Genomic DNA, 14,005 nt, shown 5'->3' with positions numbered 1-14,005 from the left:
GACTGCAACCATGAAATTAAAAGATGCTTACTCCTTGGAAGAAAAGTTATGACCAACCTAGATAGCATATTGAAAAGCAGAGACATTGCCAACAAAGGTCCATCTAGTCAAGGCTATGGTTTTTCCAGTGGTCATGTATGGATGTGAAAGTTGGACTGTGAAGAAAGCTGAGCACTGAAGAATTGATGCCTTTGAACTGTGGTGTTGGAGAAGACTCTTGAGAGTCCCTTGGACTGCAAGGAGATCCAACCAGTTTATTCTGAAGGAGATCAGCCCTGGGATTTCTTTGGAAGGAATGATGCAAAGCTGAAATTCCAGTACTTTGGCCACCTCATGAGAAGAGTTGACTCATTGGGAAGACTCTGATCCTGGGAGGGATTGGGGGCAGGAAGAGAAGGGGACGACAGAGGATGAGATGGCTGGACGGCATCACTGACTCGATGGACGTGAGTCTGAGTGAACTCCGGGAGTTGGTGATGGACAGGGAGTCCTGGCATGCTGTGATTCATTGGGTCGCAAAGAGTCAGACATGACTGAGCGACTAAACTGAACTGAACTGAGGATTCTAGTTCCTGGAATGCAAAATTTTCTTTATTTTTTTTCAAATTGAAGCATATTTGACATACAGGATTGTATATATTTAAGAGGTACAGTATATTGTGCTGTACTTAGTTGCTCAGTCATGTGTGATTCTTTGCGACTCCATGGACTGTAACCCACCAGGCTCCTCTGTCCATGTTGATTCTCCAGGCTAGAATACTGGTATAGGTTGCCATGCCCTCATCCAGGGGATTTTCCCAACCCAGGATCGAACCCAGGTCTCCCACACTGCAGGCAGATTCTTTACCATCTGAGCCACCAGGGATGCCCAAGATATGCAAGATTAATTCGACATATTTACATATTGTAATATGACTTCTATTGTAGTGGTAATTGGCACTTCTATCATAAAACTTAATTATAATTTTTTTAAACTGGAGAACAATTATACCAAGGAAGTTCTCACACTGTTGGCAAAGTTCTAGGCCCTACAACAGACTTCCTAACCTGGGGATCTGGCAAAGGGACTGAGTATCCCCAGGGAATCTGTTTTTGATGGTCAGCAGAATTTGATTACAGAACTTCTACAGGACTGGGAAACAGACTCTTGGAGGGCACAAACAAAATCTTCTGCTTAGCAAGAACCAGGAGAAAGGAACAGTGACCCCATAAGAGACTGAGCCAGACATGCCTGTGAGTGTTTGGGAATTCCTGGCAGAGGCATGTGTCGACAGTGGCCTTCCACAGGGTCAGGGGCACTTGTCTCCAACAGTTCTTGGAAGGGCAGTGTGCTGGCATAAGTCCTTTTGGAGGAGGTCACCATTATTCTTACCATAGAATGGCCTCAGGCCAAACTACAGGGAGGGAACACAGCCATCTATCAGCAGAAAATTAGATTAAAGAGTTATTAAGCATGGTCTTGCCCACCAGAACAAGACTGGGTTTTCCCCACAGTCAGTCCCTCCCATCAAGAAGATTGCACAAGCCTCTTATGTGCATTCATCAGAGGGCAGACAGAATAAAATCCACAGTCACAGAAAACTAACCAAACTGATCATATGGATCACAACCTCGTCTAACTGAATGAAACTATAAGTCATGCCATGTAGGGCCAACCAATCTGGACAGGGCATAGTGGAGAGTTTTGACTAAATGTGGTCCACTGGAGAAGGGAATGGCAAACCACTTTAGTATTTTTTCCTTGAGAACCCCATGAACAGTGTCAAAAAGCAAAAACATTACATTGAAAGATGAACCTCCCAGGTTGGTAGATGTCCAATATGTACTGGAGAAGAGCAGAGAAATAGCTTCAGAAGGAATGAAAAGGCTGAGCCAAAGCACAAACAGTGCCCAGTTGTGAATGTGTCTGGTGTTGAAAGTAAAGTCTGATGCTGTAAAGAACAATATTGTATACAAACCTGGAATGTTAGGTCCATGAATCAATATAAACTAGAAGTGGTCAAATAAGAGATGCCAAGAGTGAGGAAGCAGTGAACTAAAGTGGAAGGGAATGGTCAAATTTAGTTCAGATGACCATTATGTCTACTACTGTGAGCAAGAATCCCTTATAGGAAATGGAGTCTTCCTCATAGTCAACATGATTCCAAAATGCAGCACTTGGGTGCAGTCTCAAAAATGACAGAATGATTTTGGTTTCTTTCTAAGGCAAACCATTCAGTATCACAGTAATTCATGTCTATGCCCCAACCACTAATGCCAAAGAAGCTGAAGTTGAAAAGTTCTAAGAAGACCTACAAGACCTTGTAGAACTCACACCAAAAAAAGAAAAAGATGTCCTTTTCATCAGAGGGACCTGGAATGGAAAAGTAGGAAGTCAAGAGATACCTGGAATAACAGGCAGATTTGGCTTTGGAATGCAAAATGAAGCAGGGCAAAGGCTAACAGAGTTTTGCCAGGAGAATGCACTGGTCATAGCAAGCACCCTCTTCCAATAACACAAGAGATGACTTTACTCGTGGACATCACCAGATGGCCAATACCAAAATCAGGCTGATTATACTCTTTGCACCAAAAACAAGACTGTGGCTCAGATTATGAACTCCTTATTCAAAATTCAAACTTAAATTGAAGAAAGTAGGGAAAACCACTAGGCCATTCAGGTGTGACCTAAATCAAACCCCTAATGATTATACAGTGGAGATGACAAATAGCCTCAAAGGAATAGATATGATAGAAAGAATGCCTGAAGAACTATGGAGGGAGGTTCATAACATTGCTCAGGAGGCAGTGATCAGAACCATCCCCACGAAAAAGAAATGCAAAAAGATTGTCTCAGGAGGACTTACATATGGCTCAGAGAAGAAGAAAAGCAAAGGGAAAAGGAGAAAAGGAAAGATATACCCATCTTGGAATGCAGAATTCCAAAGAATGGTGAGGAGAAATAAGAAAGCCTTCCTAAATGAACAATGCAAAGAAATAGAGGAAAACAATGGAATGGGAAAAACTAGAGATCTCTTCAAGAAAATTCGAGATACTAAGAGAACATTTCAAGCAAAAATGGGCTCAATAAAGGACAGAAACAATATGGACCTAACAGAAGCAGAAGAGATTAAGAAGAGATGGCAAGAATACACAGAAGAATTGTACAAAAAAGTCTTAGTGACCCAGATAACCGTGATGGTGTGATCACTCACCTAGAGCCAAACATACTGGAGTGTGAAGTCAAATGGGCCTTAGGAAACATCACTATGAACAAAGCTAGTGGAGGTGATGGAATTCCAGCTGAGCTATTTCAAACCCTAAAAGATGATGATGTGAAAGCGCTGCACTCAATATGCCAGCAAATTTGGAAAACTCAGCAGTGGCCACAGGACTGGAGAAGGTCAGTTTTCATTCCAATCCCAAAGAAAGGCAATGCCAAAGGATATTCAAACTACCGCACAATTGTACTTATGTCACATGCTAGCAAGGTGATGCTCAAAATCCTTCAAGCTAGGTTTCAAGAGTATGTGAACCGAGAACTTCCAGATGTCCAAGCTGGATTTAGAAAAGGCAGAGGAACCAGTGATTAAATTGCCAACATTTACTGAATCATCGAAAAAGCATGAGAGTTCCAGAAAAATACTACTTCTGCTTCATTGACTATGCTAAAGCCTTTGAATGTGTGGATCACAACAAACTATGGAAAATTCTTAAAGAGATGGGAATACTGGATCACCTTATCCGCCTCCAGAGAAACTGTATGCAGGTCAAGAAGCAACAGTTAGAACCAGACGTGGAACAACAGACTGGTTCCAAATCGGGAAAGGAGTACATCAAGGCTGTATATTGTCACACTCCTTATTTAACTTATATACAGAGTACGTCATGTGAAATGCTGGGCTGGATGAAGTACAAACTGGAGTCAAGATTGCTGAGAGAAATATTAATAACCTCAGATATGCAGATGACGCCACTCATGGCAGAAAGCGAAGAGGAACTAAAGAGCCTCTTAGTGAAGGTGAGAGAGGAGAGTGATAAAGCTGTTTAAGACTCAACATTCAAAAAACTAAGATCATGACATCCGGTTCCATCACTTCATGGCAAATAGATGGGGAAACAATGGAAACAGTGACAGACTTTTTTTCTTGGGCTCCAAAATCACTGTGGATGATTACTGCAGCCATGAAATTAAAAGACACTTGCTCCTTGGAAGAAAAGCTATGACACCCTGGACAGTGAATTAAAAGCAGAGACATCACTTTGCCAACAAAGGTCCACGTAGTCAAAGCTATGGTTTTCCCAGTAGTCGTGTATGGATGTGACCATTAAAAAGACTGAGCACCAAAGAACTGATGCCTTTGAACTGTGATGCTGGAGAAGACTCTTGAGAGTTCCTTGGAAAGCAAGGAGAACAAACCAGTCGATCTTAAAGGAAATCAACCTTGAATTTTCATTGGAAGTACTAATGCTGAAGCTGAAGCTCCAATACTTTGGCCACCTGATCAAAGAGCTGACTCTTTGGAAAAAACCCTGATGCTGGGAAAGATTGAAGGCTGGAGAAGGGGAAGACAGAGGATGAGATGATTGCATGGTATAACTGCCTCAGTGGAAATGAATTTGAGCATACTTCAGATAATAGTAAAGGACAGGGAAGCCTGGCATGCTACAGTCCATGGTCTCAAAAAGAGTCAAACATGACAGAGCGACTAAATAAAAACAACAACAGCAACCCTTTTCCGCATCATCCCCTAGTAACCATTTACTCTGTTTTTATGAATTCAGCTTTTTCTAGATTCCATGGATAAGTAATATCTTAGACTATTTGTTTTTCTCAGTATGACATCTCAATTAGCATAATATCCTCAAGATCCATCCATGTTTTTGCAAATGGCAGGATATACTTCTTTATCATGGTTGAATAATATTCCTTTGCATATTTGTGTATATCTCATCTTTTTATCCATTCGCTGATGGGTTCCTAGTTTGCTTCTATATCTGAGCTATTAAGATAAATGCTGTAAAAAGACATGAGAGTGCGTATATCTCTTTTAAAATCTGCTTTTATTTCCTTTTGGTGTATACCCAGAAATGGGATTGCTACATCACTGGGTACATCTCTTTATTTTTTTGAGGAACCTCCATCTGGATTTCCATAGTAGTTGAATCGACTTGCATTCCCACGAATAGGTTACATAACAAGTTCACTTTTCTTTTCATCCTTGCCAAAACTTATCATACCTTTTCTTCTTGGTGATAGCCATTCTTAAAGGTGTGAGGTGATAGCTTATTGTGGTTTTGATATATATATCTCTGGTTAAGTGTCTTGAACATCTTTTCATATATCTATATCCATTTCTGTGTTGGGAAAATGTCTGTTTCTTCCCTCTGCCTACTTTAAAATCAGATTATTAATGACTTGTATGAGTTCTTCGTATGTTTTGTATATATCTGCTATTCATGGTTTGCAAATTTTCTCCCAGTGTGTAGGCTGTCTTTCATTTAATTGTTTCCTTCGCTGTGCAGAGACTTTTAAATTTGATATAGTCACCTCGGGGTTTTTTTTTTTTTTTTTGCCTTTGTTTTTTGTGCTTTGATGTCGTATCTAAAATATCATGTCCAAGACTTGATGTTGAGGAACTGCTACCCTATGTTTTCTTCCAGAAGTTTCATGGTATCAGGTCTAATGTCTATGATTGATGTCAGTTAATGAGTTATGTGTGTGTTATAAGATAGTGGTCCAATCATTGTCCTGCTTGTGCTGATCCAGTTTTCTCAACACCACTGATTGAAGAGACCACCCTTTTCCCACTGGGTGTTCTTGGCTTCCTTGTCAAACATTTTGACCATATTTGGACTGTTTTTTTCTAGGCTCTCTATTCTGCTCTATTGGTCTGTGTCTATTTTTATTGTAGAACTATACTGTTTTTATTTCTATGGCTTTGGGTAGTGTATTTTATATTGAGGAGGTGTGATACTTCCAACTTTGTTCTTCTTGATTGGGATTACTTTGGCTATTCAAGGTCCTTTGTGGTTCCATACAAATTTTGGGACTTTTCTCTATATCTATGAAGAATGCTGTTAGAATTTTGATAGGGATAGACTTGAATCTATAGATGGTGACTTATATCTATAAATTTATTTATCTTTCTCTAAATCCATGACCATTTTAACAATGTTAATTCTTTCAATCCATGAACATCATAATCTTTCCTTTTGTTTGTGCTTTTGATTTCTTTCAACAAAGTTGTATGCTTTTCATTGTATTGATATTTCACTTAAGTGGTCAAATATGTTAGGCATTTTATTGTTTTAAACTATTAAAATGGGTTAATTTCCTTTATTTTATCAGGTATTTCATGATTGTAGAAATGCTTATTTTGGCATCTTGATGTTTTTAGTAGTTCAACTTTACTGGCTTTGTTATTTCCAACAGTTCTGGGTTTCCTTTTGGATTTTCTATATTTAAATTATTTGCAAATGGGGGCAATTTACTTCTTTTTGATTTGGATACCTTTCATGTCTCTGTCTTGCCTAATTACTCTAGCTAGGACTTCCACTGCTATGTTGAATAAGAATGATGAGACTGGGTATCCTTCTCTTGACAATGATCTTAGAGAAAAATCTTTCACGTTTTCACCGTTTAGTGGAATGTTAGCTGTGGGTCTCCTATGTGGCCTCTGTTATGCTGAGATGTGTTTCTTCTATACACAATAGGTTGAAGGGTTTTACTAGGAAAGGTGGTATTCTGGCAAATGCTCTTCCTGCATCTATTGAGGTGATCTTATAACTTTTATCTTTCATTCTATTAACATGAAGTATCATACTTACTGATTTGCATATGTTGAACCATCTTTGCATTCTAGGGATAAATCCAATTTGTCATTATGTATAATCCTTTTAATGTGCTCTTGAATTTCAAATCAGATCAGTTGCTCAGGCGTGTCCGACTCTTTGCGACCCCATGAATCCCAGCATGCCAGACTTCCCTGTCCATCACCAACTCCCGGAGTTCATTCAGACTAACGTCCATTGAGTCAGTGATGCCATCCAGCCATCTCATCCTCTGTTGTCCTCTTCTTCTCTTGACCCCAATCCCTCCCAGCATCAGAGTCTTTTCCAATGAGTCAACACTTTGCATGAGGTGGCCAAAGTACTGGAGTTTCAGCTTTAGCATCATTCCTTCCAAAGAAATCCCAGAGCTGATCTCCTTCAGAATGGACTGGGTGGATCTCCTTGCAGTCCAAGGGACTCTCAAGAGTCTTCTCCAACACCACAGTTCAAAAGCATCAATTCTTCAGCGCTCAGCCTTCTTCACAGTCCAACTCTCACATCCATACATGACCACAGGAAAAACCATAGCCTTGACTAGACGAACCTTTGTTGGCAAAGTAATGTCTCTGCTTTTGAATATGCTATCTAGGTTGGTCATAACTTTCCTTCCAAGGAGTAAGCATCTTTTGATTTCATGGCTGCAGTCACCATCTGTAGTGATTTTGGAACCCAGAAAATTAAAGTCTGACACTGTTTCCACTGTTTCCCCATCTATTTCCCATGAAGTGATGGGACCATATGCCATGATCTTTGTTTTCTGAATGTTGAAATTTAAGCCAACTTTTTCACTCTCCACTTTCACCTTCATCAAGAGGCTTTTTAGTTCCTCTTCACTTTCTGCCATAAGGGTGGTATCATCTGCATATCTGAGGTTATTGGTATTTCTCCTGGCAATCTTGATTCCAGCTTGTGCTTCTTCCAGCCCAGCATTTCTCATGATGTACTTTGCATGTAAGTTAAATAAACTGGGTGACAATATAGCTTTGAAGTACTCCTTTTCTTATTGGGAACCAGTCTGTTGTTCCACGTCCAGTTCTAACTGTTGCTTCCTGACCTGCATACAAATTTCTCAAGAGGCAGATCAGGTGGTCTGGTATTCCCATCTCTTGAAGAATTTTCCACAGTTTATTGTGATCCACACAGTCAAAGGCTTTGGCATAGTCAATAAAGCAGAAATAGATGTTTTTCTGGAACTCTCTTGCTTTTTTGATGATCCACCGGATGTTGACAATTTGGTCTCTGGTTCTTCTGCCTTTTCTAAAACCAGCTTGAACATCTGGAAGTTCACAGTTCACGTATTGCTGAAGCCTGGCTTGGAGAATTTTGAGCATTACTTTACTAGCGTTAGAGATGAGTGCAATTGGGTGGTAGTTTGAGCATTCTTTGGCAATGCCTTTCTTTGGGATTGGAATGAAAACTGACCTTTTCCAGTCCTGTGGCCACTGCTGAGTTTTCCAAATTTGCTGGCATATTGAGTGCAGCACTTTCACAGCATCATCTTTCAGGATTTGAAATAGCTCAACTGGAATTCCATTACCTCCACTAGCTTTGTTCGTAGTGATGCTTTCTAAGGCCCATTTGACTTCACATCCCAGGATGTCTGGCTCTAGGTCAGTGATGAAACCATCGTGGTATCTTGGTCGTGAAGATCTTTTTTTGTACAGTTCTTCTGTGTATTCTTGCCACCTGTTCTTAATGTCTTCTGTTGCTGTTAGGTCCATACCATTTCTGTCCTTTATTGTGCCCATCTTTGCATAAAATATTCCCTTGGTATCTCTAATTTTCTTGAAGTGATCTCTAGTCTTTCCCATTCTGTTGTTTTCCTCTATTTCTTTGCATTGATCACTGAGGAAGGCTTTCTTATCTCTTTTTGCTCTTCTTTGGAACTCTGCATTCAGATGCGTATATCTTTCCTTTTCTCCTTTGATTTTCACTTCTCTTTTTTTAACATCTATTTGTAAGGCCTCCCCAGACAGCCATTTTGCTTTTTTGCATTTCTTTTCCATGAGATGGTCTTGATCCCTGTCTCCTGTACAATGTCACGAACCTCAGTCCATAGTACTTCAGGCACTCTATCTATCAGATCTAGTCCCTTAAATCTATTTCTCACTTCCACTGTATAATCATAAGGGATTTAGTTTAGGTCATACCTGAATGGCCTAGTGGTTTTCCCTATTTTCTTCAATTTAAGTCTTCAATGTGTTTGTTAGCCATCTGTATATCTTCTGTGGAGAAATGTCTGTTTTGTTCTTTGGCCCATTTTTTGATTGGGTCCTTTATTTTTCTGGAAATCAGCTGAAGGAGTTGCTTTTATAGTTTTGAGGTTAATTCTCTGTCCATTGCTTCGTTTGCTATTATTTTCTCCCATTCTGAAGGCTGTCTTTTCACCTAGCTTATAGTTTTCTTTGTTGTACAGAAGCTTTTAATTTTAATTAGGTCCCGTTTGTTTATTTTTGCTTTTATTTCCAATATTCTGGGAGGTGGGTCATAGAGGATCCTGCTGTGATTTATGTCGGAGAGTGTTTTGCCTATGTTCTCATCTAGGAGTTTTATGGTTTCTGGCCTTATATTTAGATCTTGAATCCATTTTGAATTTATTTTTGTGTATGGTATTAGAAAGTGTTCTAGTTTCATTCTTTTACAAGTGGTTGACTAGTTTTCCCAGCACCACTTGTTAAAGAGATTGTCTTTAATGCATTGTATATTCTTGCCTCTTTTATCAAAGATAAGCTGTCCATAGGTGTGTGGATTTATCTCTGGGCTTTCTATTTTGTTCCATTGATCTATATTTCTGTCTTTGTGCCAGTACCATACTGTCTTGATGACTGTGGCTTTGTAGTAGAGCCTGAAGTCAGGCAGGTTGATTACTCCAGTTCCATTCTTCTTTCTCAAGATTGCTTTGGCTATTCGAGGTTTTTTGTATCTCCATACAAATTGTGAAATTATTTGTTCTAGCTCTGTGAAAAATACCACTGGTAACTTGATAGAGATTGCATTGAATCTATAGATTGCTTTGGGTAGCATACTCATTTTCACTTTATTGATTCTTCTGATCCATGAACATGGTATATTTCTCCATCTATTAGTCTTTTCTTTGATTTCTTTTACCAATGTTTTATAGTTTTCTTTTTATAGGTCTTTTTTTTCTTTAGGTAGATATATCCCTAAGTATTTTATTCTTTTCGTTGCAGTGGTGAATGGAATTTTTCCCTTAATTTCTCTTTCTATTCTCTCATTAGTAGTGTATAGGAATGCAAGGAATTTCTGCGTGTTGATTCTATATCCTGCAACTTTTCCATATTCATTGATTAGTTCTAGTAATTTTCTGGTGGAGTCTTTAGGGTTTCCTATGTAGAGGATCATGTCATCTGAAAACAGTGAGAGATTTACTTCTTCTTTTCCAATCTGGATTCCTTTTATTTCTTTTTCTGCTTTGATTGCTTTGACCAAAACTTCCAAAACTATGTTGAATAGTAGTGGTGAGAGTGCGCACCCTGGTTCCTGACTTTAGGGGAAATGCTTTCAATTTTTCACCATTGAGGATAATGTTTGCTGTGGGCTTTCATATATAGCTTTTTTTATGTTGAGGTATGTTCCTTCTATTCCTGCTTTCTGGAGTGTTTTTATCATAAATGGATGTTGAATTTTGTCAAAGGCTTTCTCTGCATCTATTGAGATAATCGTATGGTTTTTATTTTTCAATTTGTTAAATTGGCTTATTACATTGATTGATTTGCGGATATTGAAGAATCCTTGCATGCCTGGGATAAAGCCCACTTGGTCATGATGTATGATCTTTTCAATATGTTGTTGGATTCTGATTGCTAGAATTTTTTTTAATGATTTTTGCATCTATGTTCATCAGGGATATTGGCCTATAGTTTTTTTTGTGTGTGTGGGGGGGATCTTTGTCAGGTTTTGGTATTAGGGTGGTCATGGTCTCATAGAATGGGTTTGGAAATTTACCTTCCTCTGCAATTTTCTGGAAGAGTTTGAGTAGGATAGGTGTTAGCTCTTCTCTAAATTTTGGTAGAATTCAGCTGTGAAGCCGTCTGAATCTGGACTTTTGTTTGCTGGAAGATTTCTGATTACAGTTTCAATTTCCATGCTTGTGATGGGTCTTTAAGATATTCTATTTCTTCCTGGGTCAGTTTTGGAAAGTTGTACTTTTCTGAGAATTTGTCCATTTCTTCCACGTTGTCCATTTTATCGGCATATAGTTGCCGATAGTAGTCTCTTATGATCCTTTGTATTTCTGTGTTGTCTGTTGTGATCTCTCCATTTACATTTCTAATTTTATTGATTTGATTTTTCTCCCTTTGTTTCTTGATGAGTCTGGCTAATGGTTTGTCAATTTTATTTATCTTCTCAAAGAACCAGTCTTTGGCTTTGTTGATTTTTGTTATGGTCTCTGTTGTTTCTTTTGCATTTATTTCTGCCCTAATTTTTAAGATTTCTTTCCTTCTACTAACCCTGGAATTCTTCATTTCTTCCTTTTCTAGTTGCTTTAGGTGTAGAGTTAGGTTATTTATTTGACTTTTGTCTTATTTCTTGAGGTGTGCCATTATTGCTATGAACCTTCCCCTTAGCACTGCTTGTACAGTGTCCCATAGGTTTTGTGTTGTTGTTGTGTTTTCATTTTCATTCATTTCTATCTATATTTTTATTTCTTTTTTAATTTCTCCTGTGATTTGTTGGTTATTCAGCAGCGTGTTGTTGAGCCTCCATATGTTGGAGTTTTTAATAGTTTTTCTCCTGTAATTGACATCTAATCTCACTGCATTGTGGTCAGAAAAGATGCTTGGAATGATTTCAATTTTTTTGAATTTACCAAGGCTAGATTTATGGTTCAGGATGTGATCTATCCAGGAGAAAGTTCCGTGTGCACTTGAGAAAAAAGTGAAATTCATTGTTTTGGGGTGAAATGTCCTATAGATATCAATTCGGTCTAACTGGTCTATTGTATCATTTAAAGTTTGTGTTTCCTTGTTAATTTTCTGTTTAGTTGATCTATCCATAGGTGTGAGTGGGGTATTACAGTCACCCGCTATTATTGTGTTATTGTTAATTTCCCCTTTCATACTTGTTAGCATTTGTCTTACATAATGCGGTACCTCTATGTTGGTGCATATATATTTATAATTATTATATCTTCTTCTTGGATTGATCCTTTGATCATTATGTAGTGTCCTTCGTTGTCTCTTTTCACAGCCTTTGTTTTAAAGTCTATTTATCTGAAATGAGTATTGCTACTCCTGCTATCTTTTGATCTCTATTATCATTGAATATCTTTTTCCAGCCCTTTACTTTCAGCCTATATGTGTCCCTTGCTTGTAGGTGCGTCTTTTGTAGACAACATATATAGGAGTCTTGTTTTTGTATCCATTCAGTCAGTCTTTGTCTTTTGGTTGGGGCTTTCAACCCATTTGCATTTAAGGTAATTATTGATCAGTATGATCCCGTTGCCATTTACTTTGTTGTTTTGGACTCGAGTTTATACACCCTTTCTGTGTTTCCTGTCTAGAGAAGATCTTTTAGCATTTGTTGGAGAGCTAGTTTGGTGGTGCTGAATTCTCTCAGCTTTTGCTTGTCTGTAAAGCTTTTGATTTCTCCTTCGTATTTGAATAAGATCCTTGTTGGGTACAGAAGTCTGGGTTGTAGGTTATTTTCTTTCATCACTTTGAGTATGTCCTGCCATTCCCTCCTGGTCTGAAGAATTTCTATTGAAAGATCAGCTCTTATCATTATGGGAATCCCCTTGTGTGTTATTTGTTGTTTTTCCCTTGCTGCTTTTAATATTTGTTCTTTGTGTTTGATCTTTGTTAATTTGATTAATATGTGTCTTGTGGTGTTTCACCTTGGGTTTATCATTTGGGGACTCTCTGAGTTTCTTGGACTTGGGTGACTATTTCCGTCCCCATTTTAGGGAAGTTTTCAACTATTATCTCCTCAAATATTTTCTCATGGTCTTTCTTTTTGTCTTTTTCTTCTGAGACTCCTATGATTCGAACGTTGGGGCATTTAACATTGTCCCAGAGGTCTCTGAAATTGTCCTCATTTCTTTTAATTCCTTTTTCCTTTTTTGTCTGTTTCATTTATTTCTGCCATTCTATGTTCTACCTCATTTATCCTATCTTCTGCCTCCATTATTCTACTGTTGGTTCCCTCCAGAGTGTTTTTGATCTCATTTATTGCATTATTCATTATATATTGACTCTTTTTTTATTTCTTCTTGGTCCTTGTTAAACCTTTCTTGCATCTTCTCAATTCTTGTCTCCAGGCTATTTATCTGTAACTCCATTTTGTTTTCAAGATTTTGGGTCACTGTCACTATCATTCTTTATCAGGTAGATTCCCTATCACTTCCTCTTTTGTTTGGTTTGTTGGGCATTTATCCTGTTCCTTTACCTGCTGCCTTTTCATCTTGTTTATATTGCTGTGTTTGGGGTGGCCTTTCCATTTTCTGGTAGTTCTGGAGTTCTGTTTATTGTGGAGGTTCCTCGCTGTTGGTGGGGTTGGACGGGTGGCTTGTCAAGGTTTCCTGGTTAGGGAAGCTTGTGTCAGTGTTCTGGAGGGTGGAGATGGGTTTCTTCTCTCTGGAGTGCAATGAAGTGTCTAGTAATGAGTTTTGAGATGTAAATGGATTTGGTGTGACTTTGGGAAGCCTGTATATTGAAGCTCAGGGCTATGTTCCTGTGTTGCTGGAGAATTTGTGTGGTATGTCTTGCTCTGGAACTTGTTGGCCCTTGGGTGGCGCTTGGTTTCAGTGTAGGTATGGAGGCGTTTGATGAGTTCTTATTGATTAATGTTCCCTGGAGTTAGGATTTCTCATGTGTTCTCAGGATTTGGACTTAAGCCTCCTGGTTCTGGTTTTCAGTCTTAATCTTACAGTAGCCTCAAGACTTCTCCATCTATACAACACCAATGATAAAACGTCTAGGTTAAAGATGAAAAGTTTCTCCACAGTGAGGGTCACCCAGTGAGGTACACAGAGTTACATGGAGAAGAGAAGGAGGGGGGAGATCGAGGTGACCAGGAGGAGAAGAGGAGTCAAAATAGGAGAGAGCAAGCTAGCCAGTAATCACTTCCCTATGTGCGCTCCATGGTCTTGACCACTCAGAGATGTTCACGAAGTTACACAGAGAAGAGAAGAGGGAGGAAGGAGACAGAGGTGGCCAGGAGGATTAAAGTT

The sequence above is a fragment of the Bos indicus x Bos taurus genome, chromosome 28 (assembly GCF_003369695.1).
Source record: "Bos indicus x Bos taurus breed Angus x Brahman F1 hybrid chromosome 28, Bos_hybrid_MaternalHap_v2.0, whole genome shotgun sequence".
Lineage (NCBI taxonomy): Eukaryota > Metazoa > Chordata > Mammalia > Artiodactyla > Bovidae > Bos > Bos indicus x Bos taurus.
The sequence above is the reverse complement of the archived record's forward strand: the minus strand, read 5'-3'. Positions refer to the sequence as shown.